The 19,214-nt window shown below is 40.9% G+C and overlaps 1 long non-coding RNA gene across 1 annotated transcript in view; it reads right to left on the bottom strand.

Annotated features, from left to right (window-relative positions):
* Nucleotides 1–19,214, bottom strand: part of LOC132343498 (uncharacterized) — a 56,029-nt gene that overhangs the window by 18,361 nt on the left and 18,454 nt on the right. The window lies entirely within an intron of this gene.

Genomic DNA, 19,214 nt, shown 5'->3' with positions numbered 1-19,214 from the left:
ATTTCTAACTTGAGTCGTATTTTCCCAGAGAAGTTGATTAGATGTTGAGAAAACTTTTTATTTGTGACTTGCTAGTGTGCTGATCATTGCTTAAGATCAGAAACCGTAATTAAATAAATATATCCTTACAACTGCTGGCTTGAGAATATTCTCTAGGGTTATCACATATGAGGCAGCAAATCAATGCCTGAGATTCAAGATATCTTCCCTGATGACTTTTGATTTGGGCCTCTTTTGAACCATGGTTAGTTTTTCATTCATGTGGTATATTAAAACATTAGGACTTAATTTCTCTAATCATTAATTTGCTTATCATTGAAAAATGGAATAAAAGTAGTGCCTATGGCATAAATTGTGGTCAGGGTTACATACATTGATACACGTGAAACAGATAGAACTCACATAGGCACACAGGCAGCACCCAATGGAACTGGCAGTCATGATACGAGGGTACCAGGTTTTCTCTCTTGTTTGGCATATTCATGGATTTCTCTTTATATCCCACTTCATTTCTAGCTGCTCTAAAGGGTGACAGCCTATCTTTTTTGGTGTGGTCCAATTTTGTATACTTAATTTAAAAGTGTGAAAGTGTTAGTCCCTCAGTCCTGTCTGACTCTGCAACAACCCCATGGACTGTAGCCCACCATGCTCCTATCTTCATGGAATTCTCCAGGCAAGAATACTGGAATGGGTAGCCATTCCCTTCTCCAAGGGATTCTCCTGACCCAGGGAGCATCTATACACATCTTAGTGTACCTGTAATTTGATGGTTGATTCCTACCTCAAGTGCCCCCAAGTATCTCTCTGCTGTTCTGCTTCAAGACTCTTCCTAAAGCCATGAACAGTTATTATATACAAGGAAGATAAAACCCACAGTAAATCTCAACTATTAGAGACTAAGAATCTATAAAGGGATCAGACACTTTGGTTTTTGGTGGGAGCATTCTGAGACATATTCTACCTTGTTCTCAGAGGCCCCCAGTAGGAATGAACCTAGTTGCTTAAAACCATCACCAATTCAATATTCCAGCTTAATTGGATTTTTCTCCTTTCATGCTTCCTGCTCCTGGGACCATCTCTCAAATAAATTCCCAAGACTTTGACTCAGGCTCTTTTGTGGAGGAATCCAACTTCCAGTAGAGAACATAGCCTATATTTTCACTTGGACCTCACAACAATATTAGTGGAAATTTTCAGATTATTTCTTTTTGTATAGTGTAACAACAAGGAGACAAACTGAAAGAAAACTAATTTTATTTATATAGAAAATCCATAAACCTATGTACCTTTCCTTGAAATTTTTATGGACCTCCATGTATTAAATGAATTATCAGTAGATAAAAACTTAGAAATCCTAAAGATGCCAACTTCTTTATCTTATCAATAGTTCTCTAAAACAAACAGTCCTATTTATAGTTTTCTGTCTTCACTTGTCTATTTTCTAGGTGTGGTTTTTGGGTAGTTCTTGTGATTTATTACCAATGATTAAACTCACTTTGAAGCTGGAAATGAATGGAGTCTATGGGGAGATATATCAATACATTTGAGGGAAGAAAAAGAAAGCAAATTTTCATCCTGTGGCCATTTTGATTGACTAGTCAGCCCCGCCATAACTTGTGCTGTTCACCAATTGGCCAATGGAGCTATAACTCAGATCTCGGTCGGTACGCCACCTCTGCAAAACCAGTTTGTCTTGCCCTGTAGGCATTTTTACAGTATCCCGTGTCTATCTTTCTGACTGTCAGTTTCATCTCTGGTTATTATGATGCTTTACTTAGCCTTTTCCTTGTAGGGGAAAATGTTAGTAGTTTGTTTTTTTTTTAAAGAGAGAAAATTAATATGGACTCAGGCTACTGGATCCTTCCCCTGTGGAAACTTAGCTTGCAACAATAACCCCCTGGAGGGGTAAATCTTATCCAGTATGGCTTTCATCATGAAACCAGTAGCTTTTAGATAGGATTGAGATGCCAGCGTTTGGCCTGCACAGTGATGATGTTTTAATTTGAATTGGTTGTCAATTTAAAGATCAAGGTGGTATCAACAAATATGAATATTTTGAGCTTCTGAAATACTGGAAACATTTATAAACTCACATCTCTATCTCTTTAATGCTCACAGAGGCTAGAGCATAGTATCAATGTTCTTCAGTCACAGATCACCACGGTCCCCACATCGATGTCCATGGTCTCCTCACAGATGCCAGTTCTTGATCCTTGACTCTATTTTCTTGCTTGTCATCTGAGTCACTCACTTATACTACAGTCTGGCCCCCAGAAGATTTGAATTTCAGTTTCAGTATTAGAAAGGACACAAAATAACATGACTTCCATTTTTTAAAGTCAAAATAAATCTAGGATACAATAGTACAATTTAAATCAGCTAATTCTAGAGCTTGCCAGGGACTTTGGAGTTTGATCCAAACTCCCTTAAATTACTGATATGGAAACTAGGAACAGAGAGGTTAATTTCTGCATTAGCTAATGATACAGTGTATCAGCGCTGCTGCTGCTGCTGCTGCCGCCAAGTCGCTTCAGTCGTGTCCGACTCTGTGCGACCCCGTAGACGGCAGCCCACCAGGCTCCCCCGTCCCTGGGATTCTCCAGGCAAGAACACTGGAGTGGGTTGCCACTGAAGTGGTCTAAACAACACTTTGAAGATGCTTCACTTTTTCCTTTGGAATACAAAGGACATAGGCTATGTCTTTATCCAGGATTTTGATTGTTTCAAAATTCTCCTTTAAAAAAAAAAATGTTAAGATATTTATGAAATACAAATTGCAAAACTGAGAACCTTACCAACAGCCAAGAAATAAAACCATTATGTTTTGAAGCCATCTCAGTAGCTATTGTGAGCTTTACCTTCAAGATGATAAACCCATAAGAATGTGAGAGCACACAGGAAGTGGAAAAAGAAAGTGTTAATAGAAAGAGGCTTTAAAGAGGTTGGATGTATGATTCTAAGTATTACTTTTTTTGGTCATTATTAACCCTAGTAGTGTGTTTCATTCTTCACATTGGAAATTTCTTCCACGGCAAGATTTCGGCTTTATATAAAAAGATAATAGGTATTCTAACCTATTTTAGGACCTTTGTAAAGGTCACTCTGGGAGTGATCTGAGAGCTTTAACAGACATGCTCACTGGAGTCCTCATTATCTACTGAAACAAAAAACTCTTAAAATTCCAAGAATTCTGAGTTGCTATTAGGATGGAGTAAAAGGACACTTTTTTCTTTCAAAGGCAGTAAAAAAAAACCCTCAAGTGATGACCTGCAGGGTGTATTAAGAATTTCCAGACTTAACAGGTGCTTGGTCTCTGAACTGGCTGTGCATGGACATGAGTGGAGGGGAAGCTGGTGACATACAGAGGTCATATAGTTCTTATTAAGTAAGTGCTGTTCTCCAAGAATGCCAGGCTTTCAAGGAATCATGGTAACTCAGATCTCTTATTTATGTATTTGTTTTCTATGAATTAACCCAAATGCTCCTTCCCTCCCATCCAAATAACACCCAAACAACACATGCTGCTCCTTGCTGCTGCTGCTTAGTCGCTTCAGTCGTGTCCGACTCTGTGCGACCCATAGACAGCAGCCCACCAGGCTCCCCTGTCCCTGGGATTCTCCAGGCAAGAACACTGGAGTGGGTTGCCATTTCCTTCTCCAACGCACGAAAGTGAAAAGTGAAAGTGAAGTCACTCAGTCGTATCCAACTCGTAGCGACCCCATGGACAGCAGCCTACCAGGCTCCTCCATCCATGGCATTTTCCAGGCAGGAGTACTGGAGTGGGGTGCCATTGCCTTCTCCGACACTGGTCCCTAGGTACTTTTAAACAGTTGCTTCACATTATATACTTTTTATTCTAATAATCGTACAATTGGTTTCTCTGCTTCGACCAGTCACCCTTTGGTGACCCTGTTCCCCACCCAGCAGGCACAGCATCCTGTTAAAACAGAAGTCCTCCTGTGTCACCCCTCTAATCTAACCCTAGAATAGCTTTTGGCTCTCACAGAGCAAAGAGCTAAGCAGTTACAATGCCTGATGTGTCCTACAACAAGGATTCTCAAAACATGGCCCCTGGACCAATAATATCAGCATCGGGAACTTGTTAGACACGCATATTCTCAGAGCCTACCCCAGATCTACTGAAGCACTGAGGGGTGTGCCCAGCTCTCTGTGTTTTAACAGGTCAGCCAAGATTCCCTGGTATTTAGATTCTATTACACTTGGACCTGAGTGCTCTCCCTTTCCTAACCTGACCACAGCCACTCTGGCCCCCTTGCAGCCACAGGAATCTGCTGCGTCCACTCCTACTTCTGAGCCTGTGTCCTTGCTGTTCCCTCTTCCTCAGGGTAGCTGTGTGGGTGCTCCCTCACCAGCTTCAGGTCTTTCCTCAGATGTCATCCCCACAGTTGAGGTTTCCTTGCCCACTATATTAATTTCCTATGGCTACTATTATAAAATACCAAACTATTGAAAAGGCTTGAAAAAAAACCCAGATATTTATTTATTCTCCTAGGGTTCTGGAGGCTACAAGTCCAAGTTAAAGGGTCAGCAGGGCCACATTCCCTCTCAGACGTTGGGTACAATCCCTCCTTGCCTTTTCTTAGTTCTGGTGATGGTCAGAAGTCCTTGGTGTTCCTTGGCTTATAATTGCAATGCTCCAGTCTCTGCTTCTGTAGACACGTGATGCTCTCCTTGTGTGTCTAAACATTATCTTCTAATGAAAAGACAATAGTCATATTGGACTAAGAGTCCACTCCACTCAAGTATGACTTCCTCTTAACTCATTGTATCTGCATAGATTGTTTATAAATAAGGTCACATTCTGAGGTCCTAGTGATTAGGACTTGAATTCCTCTTTGGAGGAATACAATTAAACCCTTAATACCCACCCTATTTAACACTGCATTCCACTGTCAGCACTTCCTATCCCACTTCTTTTTCTTTTTGCTGTTTATCACTTCCTCAAACTTGCTGTGTTTTACTTATCTATTTGGTTTACTCTCTGGCTCCCTTCTCTGAAATTTAAGTTTCATGATGACAAAAATTCTTGTCCTTTTTGTTTTCATTCTCATAATATCCTTAGCTCTTACAACATACCTGGCACACAGTACCACTCAGTAAACCTATTCTGAATGAATGAAAAGGAAATAGCTTAACAAGACCATTTCACTGTTAAGAAGTCTGATTACCGCAAAAATAATCTGTTTTTTTTTTTTTCACTCCCTGGAGGCTAGGCATGCAGAGGATAGTATGAAATACCCTCTGCCCACCACCTCCTTACAGTCCATGAAATTCTCCAGGCCAGAATACTGGAGTGGGTAGCCTTTCCCTTCTCCAGGGGATCTTCCCAACCGAGGGATTGAACCCAGATCTTCCGCATTGCAGGTAGATTCTTTACCGGCTGAGCCACATGAGAAGCCCAAGAAATGTTAAGTTCATTCTAAAACTAATGATAAACCCGTAGGTGGACTGGGCTTTCTCTCAAGCGAGAGACTCAAGGGAAGCGCTAGAACTGGGGATCTTATTGGGTTAATAACGCAGGATCCAGGAAATGGGCTGCTATTAGCAATACAGTTGGTGAAAGCAGGTCAGGGAGTAAAAAGCTCCTACACTGGTGTCTCTTGTGCCTGGATCTTGACATTGTTGTTCACTCACTCACTCACTCATTCCTTCAGTCATTCAAGAGATTCTTGGATACCCAAGTGCTACCTTCTGGGCTCCAAGTTTGGGATATGAGACTAGGTTTGTGAACTTATGGAACTTGCACTGTGTCAGTTCGGTCACTCAGTCATGTCTGACTCTTTGCAAGCCCATGGACTGCAGCACGCCAGGCCTCCCTGTCTATCACCAACTCCCAGAGCTTGATCAAACTCATGTCCATTGAGTTGGTGATGCCATCCAACCATCTCATCCTCTGTTGTCCCCTTCTCCTCCTGCCTTCAATCTTTCCCAGCATCAGGGTTTTTTCCAGTGAGTCAGTTCTTCACATCAGCTGGCCAAAGTACCGGAGTTTCAGCTTCAGCATCAGTCCTTCCAATGAATACGCAGGACTGATTTCCTTTAGGATGGACTGGTTTGATCTTCTTGCAGTCCAGGGGACTCTCAAGAGTCTTCTCTAACACCACAGTTCAGAATCATCAGTGTGCAAAATGCACTGTGCGCATGAAAAATGCACTGTATGAGGGGATACGATGTAAGTGAGTGCATGGTTGTGCCACAGACACTTTTTTCATGGGACAAGACCTGCTTGAGGTGTTGTCTTGTTATTCACCCCAAAGAAAATCAATTTCCTTTAATCTAATAGGTATAAAATAATACAGGTGTTTAATAGCCAGGTGGGAATTCACCAGAACAGACCCCTGATTGGACTGTCAGAGGTAAGGCTGCTGTTGAGCAGGTCTTGTTTTTAGAGTCAGTGCTTAAGCACACCCCTGCATAATGGAATTGAAAAGAAAGAGCTGATTAGTGAGGTGGATTAGCAGGTGAGGCCATAAACTTATACCGAAGTTAACATTTCTTCTCAGCCATAAATGAGCCATGTAACTTTGGAAAAAGTTGCCTAACCTACCCAAGGCTTCATTTTCTTATCTATAAAATGGCATTAATCTTTCTGTGTCATGAGATGGACATAGCTAAAGAACATAAGCATGTAGCCCAGCGGCTGGTCCATAGTCAGCACTCACTAATCCTATTCAAGGGAAGACATAAATCCAGATGTGAAAGATTTTGAATTTGGCAGATCTTTGCTTATCTTTAGTGATTTTATGGGATAAAAGAGATGGAGCTATGAAAACAATATGAGCCAGAGCTCTGAAATGTGAAACACCTGCCCATATCAAAAGGTGGACCATTATGTCAAGAATGGCCAAGAAAATTACAACCTTCTCTTTTAGGACAGTTTTTACTTTTGACTAGGTATGAATTTGGGGGTGACAAATATAAAGGGAGTTTCACAAAACACTACAGGGAAGTGACCCATAGTATAACACAAGTTTTCATCTGGGTATTGCTAAAATTATGCAATATCTCTCTTTAGCTGCTGTCTTACAAAATACAGCAGTGAATTAAAACTGAACAGTGAACTGCACTCTCACCATCTGTCTTGAGAGAGGTATAACATGGGCCTGGCTGTCATTCAGATTATTTGGGAAGGAAAACCATTATATGTTTTACCAGCCTCAGATTGAGCACCCTGTACAGAGTTTGAACCAAACTATTAAAAATACCTCCTCAAGTTATTTCCAGGGCTTCCATTGTCAATAAAAATGTTTTGACAGTGAAGTTTAGTAAAAGTGTTAGTTGCTCAGCCATGTCCGACTCTTTGTGACCCCATGGGCTGTAGCCTGCCAGTCTCCTCTGTCCGTGGAATTCTCCAGGCAAGAATACTGGAGTGGGTAGCCATTCCCTTCTCCAGGGAATCTTCCCAACCCAGGGATCAAACCTGAGTCTCCTTCATCACAGACAGATTCATTACTGTCTGAGCCACCGGTAAAATATAAGTCACTGATAATTCAAATGACTTTATAGGCTCTGCTAACTAAAACACTGAAGGTAAGAAACTCTCTTTCATCTTCTCCTGTCCTATTCTTTCCCTCAGATTTTCCTCAAGTGATCACTGAAGTACGGCTAGGATGTCAGGTTGATGTAAAAGGGTCATTAATTAACAACCATGGTCTTTGCTAGCCATTTGGTGCCTTTGGAAAACTATATCTGTAGCTGCAATCCTGTTTAAAGCTGTGAGAATAATGTGTGTGTGTACTCAGTTGCTCAGACATGTCCAACTCTTTGCGACCCCATGAACTATAGCCTGCCAAGCTCCCCTGTCCATGAAATTTTCCAGGTAAGAATACTGAAGTGGGTTGCCATCTCCTCCGCCAGGGGTTTTTCCTGACCCTGGGAGTGAACCTACGTCTCTTACATCCCCTGCAATGGCCACCTGTGAGAATAATAGCATGTTTTTAAAAATTCTGGACCTAGACAAACAAAATGTCCTTTTTAGAGCAAGGATGTCATCAGTGTTTTAGAGAGGCAGAGAAAAAGAAAAACGCAAGTAGCCGCCATTCTCCTTTGCTAGAATCTCCAATGAGCTGTCAAGATATCAGTTTGCTGGCCCACTTCTGACTAAACATAAAGATCTTTTTTTAAAGGTAAGGTATTTGATATACATTTTTCTATTCTGGAAACACGAGCTGTGGCCTTTTTAGGTCAGGTATATAGGTCTCATTATGGATGGGACCCAGCGCCTGCTTTTATAAACTGATTGCTGTTCTGTCCTTGCTTATCCTAGTGCAGAGAAGATGTGCAACCCAAACAGGCATCTTTATGCTAAATGACCTTCCCTCAGCCTTCTTCTCGGTGTAACTTCACAACATGTCAGCAGCTTGGATTAAACTAGGTTTAGTGTCTATTCAGTAATTCCTTGAGCAGTGGGTTTTCTTATTTAAAGCTATACAGGAGAACTCTGCTTTGTTGCCAATACTAGGGGGATGGTTTTATGTGGAGACATAATTTGACTTAGAATATTCCCACTTCTTGTAGCAGTGTGCTGTATTTTAAAAGAGTTCCCATATATTATGCAAACGAAATGTTTTACAGACTTGTCACAGATGGCAGTTGGAAGTGACTATTGGACGATCACTCCATACCATCTTCTTCTGAAAAACGATGAGCTTGATTTGTCTCCCTGTGATCCCTAATTTGAGGAGCATAAGCCTTAGAATTAACAAAAACTTCTGAAGAGTTATGCAGGGGTGGGAAAATACAGAGTTCTTTGAAGAGAGACTAGGAGAAAATATCTTCCTGTGTGGTTCCTAAAAGAGAATTTTATGCCTTTACTAATAAGTATTATTTTTTTTTTCTTTTTACTACATATTATGCATTGTGCTGGGAGGAAGGTGAATGGAGAGAAAGAAAAACATATCTGAAAGCTTTGGGGGCTGTTTATTTCTTACAGAGTTAAGCACTGCTCATTAGCAAAATTGTAGGTCAAATGTTTCCATCTTACTCATCTCCTTTCAGTCCTTCCAGACCAATTTTGGAACATCCCCTAAACAGCATATTTTCTGGAATCTGCTTTCTGCTTCAGGTGCCACTCACCTCTCGCTGGGCCAGCAACTCATAACCATCTAACCTCTATTTCATAAAAAAAGAGCCTTTCCCCCATTTTCATTTATTACTCTTGTTTCTAAATCTGGTTCGGCGGGAGCAATTGTTAGTGGGTGTCGCTGTCATGTCTGGTCGTGGCAAGCAAGGCGGCAAGGCCCGTGCCAAGGCCAAGATTTTTTAAAAAAAATAAAAAATAAAAAATAAAATAAATCTGGTCACCATTAACATCCCCAAGGAGTTTAGCTTATTTATTGAATGAGCCACATTTTGTTTTAGTGAATGCAATTTGGCTGAAAGACATCCAGTGAAGAAATTTAGTAGAGATGGGGATTGTTGATAGAAGACTGAGAAATTTCATAGAAATAGAGTATGGAAAACACTAATGCCAGGGCCTTTTGGAGATGGGAGGATCTGGGGGCCTCAACAGCAACAGAAGCCACCAACTTCCTTTGAATGCTTTGGCGCCTTTCACATGTCCTTAATTTTTTGCCCTGCCACCAACCCATAAATGTTTTACAGTCCTAAATCCAGCTTCCTTGAAGTGGATTGGTTAGCCTGACCTCACTTTTCCCATTGATTTTCCTGGTCAGTGGTCAGCCTATAGTTGATTCTTCCTCAATTTGGGTATCCACTTCTGGTCCAATCAGATGATGTTGGACTGGGTGGTACTAAGGGGAGAGTATGGAGGAAGAGTCATACACACATGGAGTATCAGAGACTATGGTCAGAGACTGATAGTTTGAGAAAGGGGTGTGAAGTGAAAATCACTCAGTCAGGTCCGACTCTTTGTGACCCCATGGACTGTATAGTCCATGGAATTCTCCAGGACTGAATACTGAAGTGGGTAACCTTTCCCTTCTCCAGGGAATCTTCCCAACCCAAGGATTGAACCTAGGTCTCTTGTATTGCAGGCAGATTCTTTACCAACTGAGCTATCAGGGAAGCTAAAGGGGTGTGGCTATATCCAAATACGGTCCTACTTATCCTCAGAGACCTTTATGGAAAGGTTGAATTTTGGGAAGATGCTAAAAGGAGGCATGGTGGTTTTTACTTATACTGAGATTATGTTGTGTAAGCATTTCTTATTTTGCTCAGCTTATTCCAGACAACAATTAGAAAATATTAATAGAAGACTTACATCTGTGGTGTGTGTGCAAGTGCTCTATGCACACAAATGCAGTAGGGACAAGAAAGGAATACTTTTACTGCTGAAAAGGACCTCAGAGATCCTCCAGCCCAACCCACACATTTCACAGATGAAGAAAGCCATACTTTTAAAGGTTACGTGACTGGCTTAAGGGCATACAGCTATTAAGTGGCAGAAAATAGACTCAGTTCTCTTAAGTCTTTATCCAATGAGCTTTATAACTCAGCTCTATTATATTTTTCTCTAGAAAAAAGTCTTAATTAATTGAAACAGGATCAAACATATACTATGCTTTGTCATCACATGGTTTGCTTATTACCTTTCAAACCCTAGCTCAAAGCTCCCCACTCGAAAGGGCCACCTGGGCCCTGCCTGATGTTGGTCCCACTCTTTATCCCTAGGATTTCTATTATATCATTATTTTCATAGCTTTTTATTACTAGTCCTAGTCCAATCTTTAATCACCTCGTTCATTTTTTCTCATTTTCTTCCTTTGTGAAAATAGGAGATTCTAGGAAGGTAAAGGTTGCTTCTCTCTGTCATGTTTGTATCCTCAGCTCCTGTGATCATGCTCAGCACATAGTAAGCACATATCCATAATTAGTCCGACCTTTGCAAAGTTAATAAATATAAATGTTAAAATAATAAACTTTTGGAGGGAGCACACAGACTCTTTTCTGGTCATTCATACTTCTTAATTATTGAGATCATGCACATTTTTATATCCCTATGATATTAAATTCTCTAAAGGATTCTACCTATTTTTCTGTATCATGTCACAATTTCAGGCTAAAACAAAACCAGGAACTTATAGCAAAGGGAGCCAGCAACATCTGATTCAGATGTGGCTTTACCTGTGTGGGTATGTTCTATGTAAACTGTGAGTGTGTTCGTGACAGGAGTAACTTGGCTTACAGATGCTGCTCCCCAAATATCCTTTTTGTTTGTGAGTATTCCTGTGACTCTCTGACGGTAAGAACTGTTCATTCTTATTTCTGGCTCTTGGCAGCCTACAGATGCTTCCTGTTAGTGCTCCTGGCAGGTTCCTGGTAGGGCCTGTTGTTTACTGCCCTATCTATCAAGTCCTATTTATTTTTAAAATAAACTTTAAGTATACTGTAAACTCCTTTCACAAACAGATTTTTCCTCCTCTTGTACACTTGACAAGCCTCTAAAAGAAATAGCAACTCTGTCTCATAAATATCTGAATCTGAACCTTTTAGGAAAGAATTATACTTAAAGTACCTCAAGAACAGAGATGATCTCAGTCCAAAATCTCCTCTGCAACTACTAATTCTCTCTCTCTCTCAACCTCTCCTTCCTTGCTACTCTTTCTCTCGCTCTTTGAATCCCTTCTTTTTTTGTATTATCTCATTCCTGTTTCCATACTGCTCTCTCCTCTTGCTAATCATCCCATTCCAGGTTAAATTCACTAGTTGAAACTGTCATTCATATCTTTCTTAAATACAGCTTATATAATGTGAATGTCTTTAGCAAAATGATTAAAGGGTTTCCTTTTTTGCAAGCTCACCAAATCTAAATATTTTACATCTCTTTCTTGGTCCTTAAAAACCTACTATTCCTTTAATTTGTAAACTCTACTATTTTCCAGCACAAAGGGAAAGTATACTGGCACAATACAACATAAAAGAACTTAGAATTTAGAGTCATACTGACTCTGCTGCTGCTAAGTCGCTTCAGTCATGTCCGACTCTGTGCGACCCCATAGACGGCAGCCCACCAGGCTCCCCCGTCCCTAGTATTCTCCAGGCAAGAACACTGGAGTGGGTTGCCATTTCCTTCTCCAATGCATGAAAGTGAAAAGTGAAAGTGAAGTCGCTCAGTCGTGTCCAACTCCTAGTGACCCCATGGACTGCAGCCTACCAGGCTCCTCCGTCCATGGGATTTTCCAGGCAAGAGTACTGGAGTGGGGTGCCATTGCTTTCTCTGATACTGACTCTAGGTTCAATTAAAACACTGCTACTTTATTAATGTTAACTTTGACAAAGTCTGCTAACTTCTCTTACTGAATTTCCTCATTGGAAAGGTGTTTACCCAATATTTCTTTGGGTAAACATTACTGGTATTTTCTAAATATTTCCAGCTCTTCTTCTGATCACATTTCACCAGAATTTTTCAATATAGGCATGGCTTTATGGCTTGTTTTTGCTAATGCAATCTGAGCGAAGGTGCTGTATTTCACTTGTAGATGGAAGTTTTTCTAGAGGCAGTGTCAGATTTGCTATGGTCCCTACCCTCAGTTTGAGCATTCTGTAGCATTGCCTTTCTTTGGGATTGGAATGAAAACTGACCTTTTCCAGTCCTGAGGCCACTGCTGAGTTTTCCAAATTTGCTGGCATATTGAGTGCAGCACTTTCACAGCGTCATCTTTCAGGATTTGAAATAGCTCAACTGGAATTTCATCACCTCCACTAGCTTTGTTCCTAGTGACGCTTTCTAAGGCCCACTTGACTTCACATTCCAGGATGTCTGGCTCTAGATGAGTGATCACACTATCGTGATTATCTTGGTCATGAAGATCTTTATTGTACAGTTCTTCTGTGTATTCTTGCCACCTCTTCTTAATATCTTCTGCTTCTGTTAGATCCATACCATTTCTGTCCTTTATCGAGCCCATCTTTGCATGAAATGTTCCCTTGGTATCTCTAATTTTCTTGAAGAGATCTCTAGTCTTTCCCATTCTGTTGTTTTCCTCTATTTCTTTGCACTGATCACTGAGGAAGGCTTTCTTTCCTCTTCTTGCTATTCTTTGGAACTCTGCATTCAGATGCTTATATCTTTCCTTTTCTCCTTTGCTTTTCGCTTCTCTTCTTTTCAGAGGAACCAGAAACCAAATTGCCAGCATCCGCTGGATCATCGAAAAAGCAAGAGAGTTCCAGAAAAACATCTATTTCTGCTTTATTGACTATGCCAAAGCCTTTGACTGTGTGGATCACAATAAACTGTGGAAAATTCTGAAAGAGATGGGAATACCAGACCACCTGACCTGACTTTTGAGAAATTTGTATGCAGGTCAGGAAGCAACAGTTAGAACTGGACATGGAACAACAGACTGGTTTCCAAATAGGAAAAGGAGTTCGTCAAGGCTGTATATTGTCACCCTGCTTATTTAAGTTATATTCAAAGTACATCATGAGAAACGCTGGGCTGGAAGAAGCACAAGCTGGAATCAAGATTGCCGGGAGAAATACCAATAACCTCAGATATGCAGATGACACCACCCTTATGGCAGAAAGTGAAGAGGAACTAAAAAGCCTCTTGATGAAGGTGAAAGAGGAGAGTGAAAAAGTTGGCTTAAAACTCAACATTCAGAAAACGAAAATCATGGCATCTGGTCCCATCACTTCGTGGGAAATATGGGGAAACAGTGGAAACAGTGTCAGACTTTATTTTTTGGGGGCTCCAAAATCACTGCAGATGGTGATTGCAGCCATGAAATTAAAAGACGCTTACTACTTGGAAGAAAAGTTATGACCAACCTAGATAGCATATTGAAAAGCAGAGACATTACTTTGCCAACAAAGGTCCGTCTAGTCAAGGCTATGGTTTTTCCAGTGGTCATGTATGGATGTGAGAGTTGGACTGTGAAGAAAGCTGAGTGCTGAAGAATTGATGCTTTTGAACTGTGGTGATGGAGAAGACTCTTGAGAGTCCCTTGGACTACAAGGAGATCCAACCAGTCCATTCTGAAGGAGATCAGCCCTGGGATTTTTGGAAGGAATGATGCTAAAGCTGAAACTCCAATACTTTGGCCACCTCATACAAAGAGTTGACTCATTGGAAAAGACTCTGATGCTGGGAGGGATTGGGGGCAGGAGGAGAAGGGGACGACAGAGGATGAGATGGCTGGATGGCATCACTGACTCGATGGACGTGAGTCTGGGTGAACACCAGGAGTTGGTGATGGACAGGGAGGCCTTGGCTTGCTGCAATTCACGGGATCACAAAGAGTCGGACACAACTGAGCGACTGAACTAAACTACCCTCAGTGAGGCAAATATGAAAACATGTGTTGAAAAGGAACCTCCATCATCTTGAGATCTTGGCTGTTAAGACTAAGCACATTCTGCTACTGATCCACCATGGATGTGCAGCAAGAGATACCAGGTTGATTTGTTATTCCAGCAAGACTTGTTCTATCCTTACTGATATGTTTACTGTACAAGATTGAAGGATGAGTGAAAATATATGTAAAGCATCCACATAATATGCAGTCAATAATTGGAAGATGTCATCATCAGTAGTGTAAGTATCATCTGTGACCATTGCTACTTTGCTAGTTTTTGGGTGTATTATTCTGTATTGTATTTTTTCCGCATTATATACTATACATATATATTTACTTTTCTATTTACCCTTCAATAAACTATGAGCTCTTTGAAAAGGACAAAATACTTTATATGTCCTCATTTAGCCATTGTTAGTTAGGTTTGGTATCTATTTCAACTAAACACTGCCATGGCAGAATAGAAGCATTTATAGATAATACAGTATAAATGGGTGTATTGTGTTCCCATAAGCAGGAGGCAGACCCTAGTTTGCCAACCCCTGATTTAGACTCCCTTCTTATCCCCCGTCTCTTTCTCCTTTTCTATCTTTCCATATTAGTTTGTCTCTTGCCCTTATGGGTGTGGCTGTGCTTCTGCTGCCACAGGTACAGTTTTTCCTTGTAGCAAATAGAAATGGCCACCAGTAGCCCCAAGTCTATGCTATAAAGGAAGCAAATCTCTTTCTCCCTGATGTTCCTCTTGAATAATGTGCCACAATTGCACCAACCTCTGCTGAGAGGACTTGGGAATTCCTGATTGGTCAGGCCTGAGTCATGTGACTACCCCTGCCATCAGAGAATGGTTGAGACATGGTGATTGATAAACCCTTCAGGACCACCTGGGGTAGGGATGGGAGAAAAAGGAGTACTTGGTAGAAACAATAGGCTGCACTTTATAAGCCTCATTTCTCCTACACATGCAGAGAAGCAGGAAAGAACCATTTCTACCAATTCTTCACTGTGTAGTAGCCTTGATACTTTATAGCCAACCTCACTGGGCATTCCTCAAAGACCTCCTGTGGGATCTGGAAACAAAAGCACTGCTAGAGATTTTGCATGGATTGTAGGTGAGAAGCAAGAAAGAGAGCAACCAAGGAAGGCACTTAAACCTCTGTCTTAAGCACTTGGTTAAGTAGATGGACAGGGAAGCCTGGTGTACTGCAGTCCATGGGGTCGCAAAGAGTTGGATACAACTGAGCAACTGAACTGAACTGAGAAGAGGTGCCCTGTATTCAGATGGCTAAAAATCATTTCCCAAACTGTGAAAGAGGAAGCAGCAACATGGATAATTCCCAACTGGCTTCTAAGTACTTTTTAAATGATCTGAGAAAACTCACAAAACTTTACAAAAGGTGATCAACAAAGCAATAAGATGGTATATGAGTCAGGACTTGCTGGAAGCTATCCAAATCCCTCTCTGTAATATGGGGAACACTTGCAAAGTTCTAATGTGAAATGCCATACTAAGGGAAAAGACTTATTCATGTTATTCCCAGGCTCATGAGCTCTGCCTAAAGGTCATCACTGGCTACCATGGATATCTGTTGGACAACTCAAAATCTGAGTCAGTTTGAGGTACCAGTACTTCCTCTATTTTTACTTGGCTCAGAAAATTTAATGAAATTATACAAATCCATGAAATCTAATATTTTTATGTGATAAGATTGTGTAAGAGGAGGAGGTGGAAGAGAAGTTTGGAAAATGTGGTGACAGATGGCAAGTGGGCTCAGGCACATAGCGTTCCTATATATAGGGGAGGGGACAATCTGGTTAATCAAGGGGTGGGGGAGTATTTTTAAATTTAGATTCAAGTATTTTATATATTCAGAAACATCATTTACTGAAGCAGCCTAGCTGGATAGAACTTTAAATTTTTTTTTGGTTGGGGGTGGCTTGTGTGATATATATTTTCAACAGTTTTGCATATTCTTTCATGACGTCTGCATTTGAAAATCAAATGGTCTCTACAGGCTTTGAGTATGTCTTTTGAGAAAAGGCTGAGAATATCTATTTCTAGAGAGAGTTCCTTCCAAGGAAATTTAATGACATTTAAAAAATTAGGGTCATCACAGCTAATTTAGCAACATTTGAAAATTAAAGTGAATGTATACAATAAAGACTTTATTCTTTAGTAGAATGAACAATGCACTGGAATGAGGACACTTGAAATCCAGGCCCAATTCTAAGTAACATAAGACCAGTAGACCGCATTGTCCTCCATGAGTTATTTTGGCTGTTTGGGTCTTAATCTTCTCATTTTTTATTTTTTTGGCTGAACCTCACAGCATGTGGAACTTCCCCTGCTGGGGACTGAACCCATGCTGCCTGCAGTGGAAGCACGGAGTCTTAACCACTGGACCACAAGGGAAGTCCTCAATCTTCTCATTTTTAAAATGAAAGTTTGGGTTAAATAATCTTTGGGATATTTTTAGTTTTATAGTTCCACTGTTGTGGGCTGTCTCTTATGTGTGCTCAGTCAGGTCTAACTCTGTCCACCAGACCCCTCTGTCTGTGAACTTTTCCAGGCAAGAATACTGTACTGGGTTGCCATTTCCTACTCCGGGGCATCTTCCCCAACCAGGGATAGAACCCACGTCTCTGACATTTCCTGCATTAGTGGGTGGATTCTTTACCACTAACACCACCTGGGAAACCCAGGCTGTCTCTTAATGCTCCATTAATTAGGATGCTTTTGGTTGAAAGTAACAGAAAGCCACACTCAAACTGCCTTAAACTATTACAGGGCAAGTCTAACACTGAGTGGACTTAAGAGTCTGGTTCAGCAAAGGACATTTTTTCCACACTTGTTTCCTCTGCTTTTCATGGTATCAGTCTCATGCTAAGATTAGCACTGCTTCATAATGACACTGAGTCTATGACCTGCTCCCTTTCTCCGGTCTGGAGAAGAGAAAAAAAATTACTTCCTAAAACTGTCTTGGATGAATGAAAAAAAGTATCTTTCCAGGAGATCTCTGCAAACCTATCCTCGCATAATTATTGGCACAGATTGACTTCTGTGCTCATCCCTGGTTATGGCAGGGAATGGGGCTACCCTGAGCCACAGAATAGACTCCTAGAACCAGCAGTTAGCTCAGCACAGGAGATTGTGACTAAATGATAAAAAGTTAAGGTGGGGGGGAATGTATGTAAGCGGAGCAATCATGATGTGTACTAACCATCTCTTGGAACACCCAAAGTTCACATAATCTATGCACTTAAATATGAGGTAGGAAAAAGAATCACAAAGTAATGAAATAGAGGTCTTATATGGTAAATATTACCATATCAAGCACATAGTAAGCTTTCCATAAAGATGTACTAGAAACACTGGCCTAACCTTAAATCTATTAAACAGGGGGAATGTGCCTCTTAGTTGGCAATTAATTAACAAAATATCACAGGTATTTATGGGGTTGCCATAGTGACCAAACACTGCAGTAAGGTTTTGTTTTACCGCAGTGGCTTTCAAACTTGGCTGCATGTTGGAACCACACAGAGAGCTTTGAAAATACTGCTGCCCAAGTTGCACTTTCACAGATCCTGATTTGATTGATCTGGGGTAGGGTCCGAGGCCATTTAGAGTTTCACAAACTCCCCAGGTTATTGTAACTCACAGTCAAGACTGAGGACCTCTGGTTTAGGGAATCCAAGTGTGGGTGTGCTCAACTACTCTATCCTACCCGCTTTAGTCATGTTCGATGACTCCCTTGAACTCCTTTTTATAATTCTCTCCTCCTCTACTCTAAACTAGCAACTGCTAGATCTCCTAGTTGGGACTCCCAGAGATACCACATGTTCTTCACTACAGTATGAACGTGAAGGTGGAAACTAAGAGTGGGAAAGGCCTACTTTCAATATGGTGTGGTAGGAGAAAAGGACAAAAGGGTGGATGAGAAAAAAACAAGAAGCAATTCAAAAAGCCTTTCTGGCACTGGGCTGTGGTTGGAGATGCACATTTAGGCATTCTCAGACTCAGATTCCCACACAAACACCCATACACATACAGACACATCATCTGAAATTCTTCCCAGCCTCCTCCCTGCTCAGCCCACCGCCAACCACTTGCTTAGAATATTGCTGCAAATTCATAAGACACCTAAAACATGAGAATGAGAAATGGCTGTGTTTATTCATTCACCGACACATTCCTTTATTCATCTAGTCTATAAATAATGATTGATCACCTACTATGTGCCAGGTACATTGTCAGAGGGTGAGTGAACAGTGATGAATAAAACAGGAGTTTAGAGCAGGTACAAAGGCTAGAAAGCTTTTGGAGTGCATGAGCAATTTCTATCTTATACACCAGTTCTTGAGTTCTGTTCTCTGTACTTGGCTTATTGCATGAATGCTTCTTAAAGGAAAGAATACCGGAGCGTATTACTGAGAGAAGTTAAGAGTGACTAGAGCATAGTGAATGTGGGAGCAGGTAGAGAGGAATGGGATGATATTTAGATTGAAAACATAGGCACACTTTGGTTGTGTTGAGTCTTGTGGTCTGTGGTTTTTAAACCACATTTAAGTCATCATGTGTTTTCAAAAAGGGAATGATAAGGTCAGGGAAAATCTCTGTGAGACCAGAGGGATAAAAAAAGAGCCATCTGGGGAAAGAACAGATGAAGGAATATTCCAGAAGGAGGGAATAAATTGTGCAAAATCTTGGACTGAAGAAGGCATTTTGTTTGAAGGACTGAAAGGCAGCATGCTTTATCTTGGGATGTGGAAGTGAGAGATAGACTAGATAGTGATAGTGATCTTGTTATCACTAGATAGTTATTTTCACTTCACTAGTCTATCTCTCACTTCCACATCCCAAGATAAAGCATGCTGCCTTTCAGTCCTTCAAACAAAATGCCTTCTTCAGTCCAAGATTTTGCACAATTTATTCCCTCC

The sequence above is a fragment of the Bos taurus genome, chromosome 22 (assembly GCF_002263795.3).
Source record: "Bos taurus isolate L1 Dominette 01449 registration number 42190680 breed Hereford chromosome 22, ARS-UCD2.0, whole genome shotgun sequence".
NCBI lineage: Eukaryota > Metazoa > Chordata > Mammalia > Artiodactyla > Bovidae > Bos > Bos taurus.
The sequence above is the reverse complement of the archived record's forward strand: the minus strand, read 5'-3'. Positions and strand labels throughout refer to the sequence as shown.